This window comes from Helicoverpa zea, chromosome 11 (genome assembly GCF_022581195.2).
Source record: "Helicoverpa zea isolate HzStark_Cry1AcR chromosome 11, ilHelZeax1.1, whole genome shotgun sequence".
NCBI lineage: Eukaryota > Metazoa > Arthropoda > Insecta > Lepidoptera > Noctuidae > Helicoverpa > Helicoverpa zea.
In genome coordinates this window covers 384,819-397,638 of record NC_061462.1, presented here as the reverse complement: position 1 = coordinate 397,638, position 12,820 = coordinate 384,819, and the positions used below count along the sequence as shown (strand labels likewise).

The window sequence follows — 12,820 nt, the reverse complement described above, 5'->3', positions numbered from 1 at the left end:
AATATACGATCAATGGTAAAAAATTTCTCGGCATTGCAACTGGTAATTCATAATTGTACCTTCCCACTGGATGTTATTGTAATCACGGAAGCCGGAATATCCGATAAAATAGTGCAACTTTATAACTTGCCTGGCTATACCACGTACCCACAACTACGTGCCAAACAACGCGGCGGAGGCATTATTGTTTACATTAAAAATCACCTCAAATTCACCGTCTTAACGAAACCATCAAAAACATTCGAGAACATTACCGGCATATTAAAACTTCACAATGACCAGGACGTAGTTGTGTGTGCAGTGTACCGGCCTCCAAAATCCAATAAACATATTTTTGTTAAAGAGTTGGGTAAACTCATTTCTACATATAACTCAAAACGAAACTTTTTTCTTATCGGGGACACAAACATTGATCTGAAAATAAATACATCACATACGGAATCTTTTTTGCAAACACTTAGCGGGCACGGATTGATGTGTGGTATTTCTGAATATACTAGGATCGAGAAAAAACTAAACTTAATCACAAAATCTTGTATTGACCATATCTTCGCTCGTCTCCCCACATTAGATCCGTACACCGCAGCGTTAGACATTGTACTGGCTGACCACCGAGCTATCGTCCTCGCTTGTATCGAAGACGCAGCGCCTTGTAGTATGCAGGGTGATTCTGTTAAAGTTATCGACTATAAAAAACTCGATACGGAACTTAAGAAAGTTAAATGGTCACAAACTACCAAAATGCGTTGTCCCACAGACATATTTAATTTTATCCGTCAGTCTTTTCAGAACGCTCATCAATCTGCTACCTCTTATACAAAGAAAAAGAACAACAAAAATAATAAAACGGAACGTTTTGCGATGCCGTGGATTGACGACAACATTATCCAATTAAGCAAAAAGCGCGATACATTATTTGGCTGTTGGAGACGAAATCCAAATGACACAAAACTAAGATTAGAATATAATAAAACCCGAAATAAGTTACATAAAGTATTAGAATTTAAGAGGAATAAATATTATACAAATGAAATAAAATCAAACTTTAAAAACTTGAAAAAAGTATACCAAATTGTCAATCAAATGTTAGGACGAGTGACATCGTCAGTTGATGCAGCGATTCTTAAAGCGTTTAACAAATTCGGACTATCCATCAAAGATATCGCCGAAAACTTTGCTACGGGATTTGATAAAGTCATAAAAGATATAATACCAAATTGCAATAAAAAAATATTAGACCCAAATCAATATTGTAAACCGGTTGATGCTAGTATTTACTTTCAAAAAGCTACTGGCGAAAAAGTTCTTAAAATAATAAAAAAAACTAAATCCCAGAAAAGCTCCCGGGCTTGACAATATCAAAGTCTCAGATATTAAGAATGTGGGGAAAGATGTAGCAGAAGCGATTGCAGACCTTATTAACAGTAGTATACAAAATGGCTTTTATCCGGACGACCTAAAGGTAGGGTGTGTTAGACCGATATACAAGAAAGGACGAAGGGATGACTACTTAAATTATCGCCCGATCACTTTGCTATCTACTATAGATAAAATAGTGGAGAGGTATGTCTGTGAGCAAATACATACATTTTATGATAAACACGGAGTAATTAGCTCCAACCAATTTGGCTTTCAACCAGGAAAGGGCACTGAAGACCTCTTAATTAAATTTGCTAATGAAGTTAACATGCACCTAGATAGGAAAAAACAAGTGTTTGCTTTATTTATTGACTTCTCCCGCGCGTTTGATACTTTGCAGCACAATCAAATGACTTTTAAGATGAATGACTGTGGTATACGAGGGAATCTTCTTAAATGGTGCAAAAGTTACTTCCAGAATAGAAAATTTAAGGTCAAGATAAACGAAACATATAGTGAAGAGATAATTGCAACCGAGGGCACCGCCCAAGGCTCTGTTTTGGGACCATTATACTTTCTGTCATACGTAAATGACATGAGCAATTGCATAACCAACTGCTCATGTTACCAATTTGCTGATGACACGTGCTTACTAGCTGTTGATGAAGATCCAAACAAAGCGTGTAATCTGTTGCAATCAGATTTCAACGCTCTTTTAAAATGGTGTCATGACGCAGGTCTTGTAGTGAATTCATCTAAAACCAAATTAGTTCACATAAAATCCCCATACATTAAAAATGTGGCCATTAAGGGAGTTGCAGCCCACAGTCATAGTTGTCTCCACTCATTTGATCCCTACACCTGCAGTTGTCCCAAAATAGAAATAGTTGATTCCCAAACATATCTCGGCCTAAACATAGACAGCAAATTTAATTGGAACTGCCATATAGAATACGTCTGCAATAAGTTAAGGCAATTTTTGGCAAATATTTTTATTCTTAAAAATAGAATTCCGTTCAAAATGAAACTTTTACTTTACTCCTCCTTAGCGGAATCCTACATTAGATATGGATTATGTACTTATGGTCGAACCTATCATACATACCTAAATAAAATTTATGACCTACAAGTAAGAATATTAAAAAATATTGTCCCCAAAAATGTTCGAAATCAATATTATGACAATCATAGTGAACTTTTTAAATATTGTAAAATTTTACCTGTCCACACTCAATTTCAATACTTATTACTAAAAAAACTTTTCTTTGAATCCAAACTACAGAAAAAAATACAACATCCTATTTACACACGAGCGGTAGCACGGAATCGGTTGCAGATTAGCCGCGCTAATAATGTTTACGGCGAAAGGACGGACGCTTACATTGTTGCTAGACTAATTAACGATTTACCCTCAAAGTTACGCGAAGAATTAACCATTAAAAACATTAAAATAAAACTAAAGTCCTACTTTTTATCAAAAATATGATCACAAAATGATTTACCCAATTCTGTAGTTACCTAATAATTGTACTTAATAAGTTTTTAAGTTAGTATTTATGTACTTCAGTTCTGTTAGCATTAGAACACCTATTGTATTGTTATCTTTAACTTAGGTATTGATGTGTGTATGTATTTAAGCATTATTTTAAAACCCGAGTGGTTTTTCAATGCTTTCTTAACTTAATATTGTACACATTTGTTTTAACGTTAAATAAAGGGAAAAAAAAAAAAATTTACGGAGAAATTGGCCCTTAGAAGGGTGAACTATTGGTCGCTATTACACAATTTTATGGGAATATAGTTCAGTCTAAGAGAGGTGTAGTAAAGAGGTTTGTTTAACCTGCGCTTACCGCGGCCAGTCTGAGGATGGGTCCATCATCTCATTAGAAAAAGGCTATACAGAAGCAACATGACATGTACAAATAGAATTACTAATTTTGGCATGAAGTATAAAGGATGGAACAGTCTGCCAAAACATAAGGTCCCATAATAATTCAGAATTAATGCATTAAAGTGCATTAAGGGCCACTGCACTTCACCTACCGCATAGTAGCTATAAGTACTTACTAACTTATTTATGTAGCCACTTAAACTGAACAGTTTTAATTTACATAGTTAACTGTACAGTCTTCTTCACCCTTATCACTATAAAAATAAGAATCATTTTGCCGAACTCAGCAGCGAAATAAAGTTTGTATCAATAAGCCATTCATCGTGGAACATTATTGCCGTATAATTAATTTGGCACTCGCTTGTCTGATATCATTAAAAGGTTTTTAAGATTTAAAAGATTGTTTATGAAAAAGTTATAAAATTACTAGTTTCGTCACGCGGTTTCATCCAGCAGCGACGTGTTCAGGAGGTGCCATCTGCTTTATTAAATATTATCATGGGATTTTATTAGACATAACGAAAACCTTCACAATACGAAAAATATTTCCGTAATACTCGAATATACGACATTTGTAGGGGGTGCAAAAGTTCATTTTTTTTCAATAACTTTTGTTTTGACATGATCAAACAAACAGAACAAAAAACCTTCCATTAATGATTGCAGATTTATTACCCAAGTCTCAGCTACATTGTAAAGTACAATGGTTACCACGCCTCATTTCGCCAGACACCATAAAAGGTCGAATGCTATTTAGAAACTTTATAGGTTCCTTGCCATGGACGTAAAATGGTAATATTGCATATAAAACATGTATTTCAGGAGCCATATGAGATCTGCATATTATAGCAAATAATTTCAAGATATAATTTCTAATATAACTTGTTTTCGTGAATTATTAAAATGTCTACGTCTTGACCATAAACTATACATAAAAATATGTAAAAGGTGCGTTCTACATGTCTGTCTATGTGTTCGTGACCACCGTAATTTGTGATATACTCTTAATAGTTGTAATTGCTCATGCGTACATGTTATGCATATCATTAAACTAGTAGCAACAACATAATCACAGCCTTACCGAACTCAATCTTGCTATGGGAAAGTATATCAATCCTGTCAATATTACCAACAAAACTCTACCATTGAAAAAGTTATAATCAATGGAATGTCGACCTTATATCGTGAGCAGTAGAATGCTAATGTGCAAAAGCAATGTGCAGTATTAAGTTTGTACTTCATACACTATAATTATGTAATGTAAACATTTTTATGTCAATGTCGTCACAGCGGCCATATTTGTAATGGCGCCAATTTTGACAGATCGAACGCGCCAAATATGCTGTTTTTAAGCGATAAGCAGTGATGGCAAATTAACAGTTTTTAAAGTAATTATATTGATTTATTTATATAAACTGCGAGACATTAATAATATTAACATAATAAGGAAAATGTTTCGTAAAGTTGCGTGTCAGCTTAATGTTCAAAGAGGTCGATTTTAAGCCACTGAATTACGTGTGGCAATTAATGAAAAAAATAAATTGAAACAAATATTGCATATTGTGTACATACATATAATTTAGATAAGAAATTAATTGAAAAAGATTCCTAGCTGGCGTTCATTCCATAATGAATACAGACAGCAACTTTAGTCAGTTAATCATCATCATCTTCCTGCTCAGTTAATATTCAAATCAAAATCTACCTACCTAGGTAGTAATTTTACATCTCCATTTGCCACATAATTGTTATTTTAATATAACAGTTGGTCAAGAAGACTACCAACCGTCTAACCAAGGGGTATTGGGTTGCCTGGGTAACTGGGTTGAGGAGGTCAGGCAGGGCAGTCGCTCCTTGTAAAGCACTGGTACTCAGCTACATCCGGTTAGACTGGAAGCCGACCCCAACATAGATTGGGAAAAAGGCTCGGAGGAGTTGGTCAAGAAGACCTATAAACTTACCCAAAATTGACACAAAGACAGCCAACGAAACGTTTGCATATAGTTTTTTATACTCCCTTATTTCTCGACAGCATAATATATGTATAAATCATACCACACTTATAGTACTTCGCTATGTTCTAGCCCTAATAGACTAATTGGTGATCTAATCAAGAGCACTCTGTGATTGTCGCTGCGTGTAATCTCTTTACGCTGTGTTTACTCTAGCAATTAAACTGGATCGATTTGAATGCTAATCAACATTGCTTCTGTAAGAGAGGACTGAACACAAGTTTAATTAAGAGGCTAGGCCGTTGATTAACAGAGTACAGTCCGAATCAAATAATTCTTAAGTTGCCTATTTTGACTCCTTGTGCATTTGTTCGTACATATGATGTTGAGAACCTTTACTTGTCCAAAGTTGGCTACTATGCAGAAAGTAAGAAAGAAATGCTTTTGCGCATGCGTGAAGCGTAAAATGGCAAACGTCAAAATTGCAAAGCTATTTGGAATGAATTTTAAATGTAACTCATAAATAATAATACAACATCATCAGTTCTGAATGAAAAGCACTTTTTGTCTTTAAGGAAAATAATTGCATAAATGTTTTTATACTACTGTATCTTGGTAGCACTTAAGAATTTCAAAAATCCGATGGACAAGACTTCGGAATACAATTAAAACATGAAAGGTGCATTAAACTTTAATTAATCACTTAAAACAATGAGAGGCTTCTTCCATTCTTACTATTTCCATAAAAAAATAAATCAAGAATTTACAGTAAAATCCATTATTAAGTAAGTACATCGTTAGGTAAATGAAAAAGTTAAGCAATGTAGTCGGGGAGCCCGAGAGCTGCTAATTTACATGATTGTACATCCGTGATTTATTGACTGCAACGAGTTCGCTTTCGTAATGTTTATGCAAAAATACAACAAAGTTATCGGTAAATTATTATAGCGTCATAAAGTAATGTAGTTTAGGAGACAGAATATGTAGACTATTGTTTAATCTTGAATCATACGTAATATTTTTATGTAACAATAGTGGATTCAATACGTTTATGACTTGCTCACAATACGGTGCTCTGCAGTGTGAATCCTAGACAAGTTCTCACCCAACGCAACACTCTCATTGCTCATTATATGCTAGACAAATGTTTGCCATGGCTTTTCTAACTCAAAACATGGCTTGAATTGTAAATTATTTAAGGTCTACGAAGATATATTTAATTATTGTGCTAAATCGCAAGACATTGTAGTTTAAACATAAAGAGTACTGGATTTTCAGCGTTATTGTTACTTCAAAGTTTAAATAAAAGTTACACTACCTACTACGCTGTACTAAAGTAATTCAGTTTCAGTGACTCCGACTCTTGGACTACAAATCGCGTTATTTTTACGATTCAAGATGTCACACATGTATCTACATATCAGGCTTTATGTCGAAATTATAAATTTCTCTCGTACATTCGATAAAAGGCCATCACGGTGAAGAGTAACCTAAATTGTGGAGCCCAAATGTCAATGAGAGGATTACAATGCGCGTACGCAGTTCATTATTCATTATTATCAGTGTTGCAAGTGAGAATATTTGGGGAAAGGAGATGGCCAAAAAAACACCCAGAGTCGACAGGAACTTCATATGTATGATTGGATTCAGTATAATTTGTGGATTTTAAAAAGTATTTCAAATCATCTAAAAACCATGGGGTTCTCTTTTTATAACGTTTTTTCGATCAAGATTTTAGTTCACAAAAAAGTTTACTTTTACTGTTTGATGTTCGTTAGAAGTTGAATGCAGACTCGTGATTGGACCGTTTTACATTGCTAAGTCATTTGTCATATTTGACAATGTCACATGGCGCGATTTTCAAAGACAATTTCTCCAAAAACATTTCATAGCCAGTTGTGAAGGTTGCATGGAACTGCGAAACCTCTCCAAGTAGGTAAGGTCGGTGCTTAATCGTATCTGGAGTGGTTAAATACAAGACCTTTTAATCACCAGGCCAACTCTGAAACTATGGGGTTATTACTAGTGGCTTATATAATGTTAGTTTACTTTGCTTTTTTATGTCCCTTGATGTTAATAATCTTTAAAATCAACATATATTCAACATAATCTATTTTTGCGATAATATGAAATAGCTCCTATACCCCATGGATTTCAGTCTGGATTTTTTGGCACCATCAAAGGTCTATCATAAAGAACCTATTGGTAACCATTTCATTGCTGTCGATTCTGGGTTTTTTTTCTATGAAAATTTGGCCATCTCCTTTTCCGATACTTGCACAATTGAGGATCGAGTCCGGTTAGTTGATTTGTGGCGATTTTGGAATCGAAATGAATCGAGGTGTCATTATGTTCATTTAGTGTAATTTACTTTTCGACCTGTTTCTTCAATAAGACACGCCATACTTGCATTAAACCAATTACAACTACGAGGAACGAAAAAATATTAATATTCATAGGTACCTATAAATAACACAAATTATACCTAACTGTAATGGTGAAAGGTCTCAAAAAAGGAAAAGAAAAATATATCCACAGTTTTAAGAAAATATCACTCAAAGAATGCATTTTTTACTTTTTCTCAAGTACTTCAATCCTCCAGAGGTCGGAATATTTGTTTATTTCCCAAATAATATCTAAAAAACAGTCAACTGTCCAAATCATTACAATATTTTATGCAAAGTTTCTAGTTCTGAAACAGAAAAATAAGTTTATGAAAATGTAAGATCTAAAAAATTTGAATTCTTCGGTCTGTGCTAGACAGCTCATTAGATTATTTTGATGGATATTTTTCATGAGAATATATCTTAAAACGTGGTATAGATTAGGAAGCTGTAACTACTTAGGTATATTATTTCTTGTAAATCTTACCACTTCTTATTTGATCATAATCAAATTTGTTTAATTTTTGAGGCATGCCTAACTAATCAATAATACTATGAATAAAGAAAACCTTAATTGGTCAGTCACCTTAAATAGTACATCATTTTTGTTTGAATGACTATGTCAATGTTGTATCATACCTGTCTACTAAAACTCAATTTCACTACTAATTACTTTGTTGTGTGTTCTAGTTTAAATATTTATGTAGGTATATCTATAACAACTCTATAATTCATAGTTATATTTAAAACGAGAACAATCTGTTAAAGCCTATAACTATAATATTTCAGCAATCAAGTCAAGTGCTTGAAGCTACATTATATAAAGCAAAGATACCACTATAAATATAAAACCAATAAACCTAACCGATTTAATAATTATTTATACAGAGTTAAATCCACAAATCATTTCGCACACAATTTGAACTACCACTCATTAGCATTTTATTCTATTATTTATCTAGCTAAATTATTAAATGGCCTGAGGAATAAATCTTAAGACAAGGCAATTTGAACTTTATGTCGTAAGCATAAGAGTTTGAAATTGACATAAGTAGAACGTAATAAGTGCCCAAGGGGATCAACTGTCAAAGAAAGTCATTTGGTCGGTCGATGTGATTTTGACGTACAAGTTTAATTCATACTTGTGACAAGTCGGTAATGATTTTGTTTCAATGTTAAGTACATGTTTGCGCACAAAAAATAAAGAGCTTTTGTCGTTAAACATGCGCAAGAGTACAAACATTGATCTCATAATTACCGTCAAAAGTGATGTTGTAATATCCATGCAATTTTATGTTCATATTTTTATAGTAGGTATTTATTATTATTTTTTCCATTTCTAGGATAATAACAAAGAAAATAGTAGTAGTTACCTAGTTCAAAAATAGGAATAAAACAATTAAATTACTTTAACTATCTCGTTAACCGTCTATTGGTTCAAACGAGGTTGAATTCTTAATCACATCACAGAGAGCTAATCTATGAATATTTTTAGAAAGGTAACACTTTGATAAGAAGTGAATGCTAAAACTATTTTTGGCACAAAAAGTTTACATTAGACTGTCAGTAGAAAAGTTGAGTTGAGCTCTTAGACTATAATACGATTAGAGTTACTTTTTATTTGTTCTTGGACGATCGAGTAGTAAAGAATTCTGGAATATAAACTTTCCCATTTTATGATACCTATTGTATTGTTTCTTGAATGGAATAGCTCCTATCTTTACTTAAATCAAAAAGGCGAAAATAAATCTTTCTGTTTGTCTGCCATGTCCGGTCACGCCAAAACTTCACATATAGTCTAGAGCCTGAGAAAGTATATACCTAACTACTTTTTATCTGGGTGCGGAAAGATGTTCCCTTGGGATGCAGGTAAAACTACGGGGAACAGCTAATTTAGGCATAAGTCTATGGCGTCGTCCTAATTGGGAGCGATCGTGCGATGGCGCGATGCGTTTTTCATCTAAGACGTCGTCCTAATTGACAGCGATTGTACGATGACACGATGCGTTCTCTTCGTTCGATGAGTTCAAACATACAGATTTCATCAGAGTGTCCTATTTGAACCTCGCAAGTGAGATAGTGAGATCGTGAAATGAAAAACGCATCGCGCCATCGTGCGATCGCTCCCAATTAGGACGACGCCTATCTCTAGCTCTGCATACCGTATAATATTGGTTAATTTTGATCAGTTATTTAATCGGCGTCGGTGATTGGGCGTGAAATTAAACTGCCTGTAAGACATTTAGATCTAATCTACAACAACCCTGTACCGCAAACCCAGGCCTACCTTCAGCATAATTTATATTTAGAGAGATTTGTAGGGACACTACGCTTGGTCTTACCCCGTATCGTACATTTTAAAACTTTGCCATATCTTGAAAATCTATTAGCTGTTGGGTATAATTTTAATTTGTAACTCTTTGATAGTCTTTACGTTAGAAGCCCGTAAGATTGGCAACAAGTATTTTTTTTTAATGATTTTAATTATTATGTTATAGATATTCAGTGGCTTCTTGTAAAGCACTGGTACTCAGCTGAATCCGGTTAGACTGGAAGCCGACCCCAACATGATTGGGAAAAGGCTCGGAGGATGATGATGTTATAGATATTTTATCTCACGAGATGAGCTATTTTTGTAGGTGTAAATATTTATTATGCTCATTGTCTTGGTATGACTGGGCGACTCAATCACTGCTGAGCGCTCTTGAGACTTGAGCCTTCCTATTCAAAAGACAATGTGCATGAAGATACATTTACGCACACTACTATGGCTTACCCATTTTAATAAAACATCTATAGTAAGTTACCAGGTAGTAGGAACTAGGTAGGCACCTGTTCTATGAAATTAACCTTTATATGTTTATGACACTTTATCTAACCTGTTTTGTGTTGCAAACTTCTCCTAATGTTACATCATCTTGTTATTTCCGAGTTTCAAAATTTCCTATTAGTAAATCGTTTTGATTTTGAGGTCATAACTGTCAATTATTCGGGTAGGTATATGTTACCGAGGTCACTGTGTATGATCGTTGTTTGTTTTAGATGATGACCTTATAATGAATTATTATAGGTAGCTAGTTAGCTACTTTATTTCTAATTTGAAATAAGTGTGTAGTAGATTTATCTTCCTACCATATAACATGCAATAATCGTATCTATACTTCTGAATTTCTAATGTACTGTGGTAGTGAATACTGGCATGTGAAAAAGGTCAAAATGTGAAATATGAAACCGAAGGACCAATTATTTCTCCATGCAACTCATAAAATTACAGATTATTAATTAAGTATTCAGAAAATACACTCTATATCCTTAAAAAAATGCCAAAACCTCACCGTTTCTGTAATATAAGCTATATTCAATCTACCAAAAGTAAATAACATTACTAAAATCTAGGAAAGTCAATTACCATAATCCAGCCAGTTTTTCCCTTGTTTTTATCCTGAAGCCAATTAATCTATCAGACGCCTAACTGCGTTACACTCGGCTGGGTCTACATCTTCCGCGCGACGGCCCTAGCTTGTCGATAAAATGTTCCGCTAGGGATGGGAAAATCTCAGATTAATTATGTGTAGCTGGGTTTATGGGGTCGGTGCAATGATGAGTTACTTCTAGGTACTTGTGGTTAGTTATAACTAGGTATACACAGAACTATAGTTTTTAGGTTCATATTAATGTCATTGTTTACTAGGTTTTACTTTAAAAAGATATGATGAGAATACATAGCCCTATTTCTGGTGCTGTCTTCTTAAATGTTTAATGCAATGTGTACATTTTTATGAAAAATCGATCTTCAGATTTATCAGCAACAATATTGACATAAATTACTCTTAGAGCAAAATATTCAAATTAATAGAACACAATGGGTAGTATTTAAACGCAAATCAAATAATATCCTTTTTCTATGCAATAAAATTCCAAATTCCCATCAAAATTACTGATTGCACAGCAAAATATTCAACTCAAAATATCGCTAAACACACTACAATTTATTTTCGCAGCGTACAGCGATTTTTCCTAAAGCAAAAGCTTTTTCATCAATGCACAGCTAACAATCTTAATGCACATTATACATGTTAATTCTTTTTCTTTTAAATATAGCTTCTATTTTTATATTATTTACAGCAGTTTTTCTGAATAAAACAGCATTTTATTAGTCACAGTCATCTTATTATTTATTAATTACCACATAATAAGATCAGCAAAAAAATATAAAATTAAATACAAAATTGTAATTTATTGAATTATTAATAAGCGTCCACGCTTCCTTTTTTGCCCAATAGGCACATTTTTACCTTCTGAAGGTGGCGCCACGTACTTGAGTCGGATCGAAAGTCCGATGATATGCTTGCACATATAAATAGTTCTTAAAAAAAATAGGGCAGGTGCATTTTTAGTCATTGTCTTCCTTTTGGCATACATTTCATATAAGTAGTCATTAAAAGGCAGAACTATCATACTTCAGAATGTTTATAGTCAGAATCATCTTTTGCCATAGTTTTGGAATTTTTATTTTCCTGTAAGAAGCGTGCAAACAAGCCTGAAGCATGCAAGCAGGCATACAGCATGTAAGCATGCATGCAGCATGTAAGCAGGCATGCAACATGGAAGTAAGCATGCAACATGCAGCAAACATGGCTTCTGTCACGGCTCCGGCGCTGCGGGGCTCCGGCGGTCCCATGCGAGCTTATCGTCGCAGATGGTTTTTCCGCTCACCACCGCAGCTTCGGCTTACTGGCCGGCAGAGCCGGCCAGCCTCAGCCGCGTCGGCGAGCGTTAAAACTACCTGCGCCTCAGCTCGCAGGCCGCCTCGCCCCTCCGCGCCTACGCGGTTTTGAATTGCACTCTAGGGGTAGGGCAAACAAGACTACGTGGAGTCGGTTTTGCAGCGATTTGTTTTCGTTACTAGCTTCAATTTTTCAGTTAATTTGTTCTGCTTTTAGAAATAATGCAATGTGACAGGATTTTTTGTTATAATAATCATTAAATTTGCCGAGCATGGCTTCTTGAAAATTAAGACAAATATGATGAACAGGTTTTGTTGTACTTACTGGTTAATATGCGACTGGGATAGTTATTTTGCTATGAAATATGTAAAATTTGCTGTGCAGTCAGTATTTTATGCTTGTATGTAGTATTTTTGTACAAGAATAAATTTAACTGTATTGCATTATAAGGAAAAAAGTAATGTCATATTGATGTATAATTTCGAATTATCTGCAGTTTGAGTTTTG

General features: G+C 34.3%; 1 protein-coding gene across 1 annotated transcript in view; it reads left to right on the top strand.

The window, feature by feature from the left end:
• The window catches only part of LOC124634601 (neuropeptide SIFamide receptor), a 130,079-nt gene that overhangs the window by 115,538 nt on the left and 1,721 nt on the right, over positions 1–12,820 (top strand). The window lies entirely within an intron of this gene.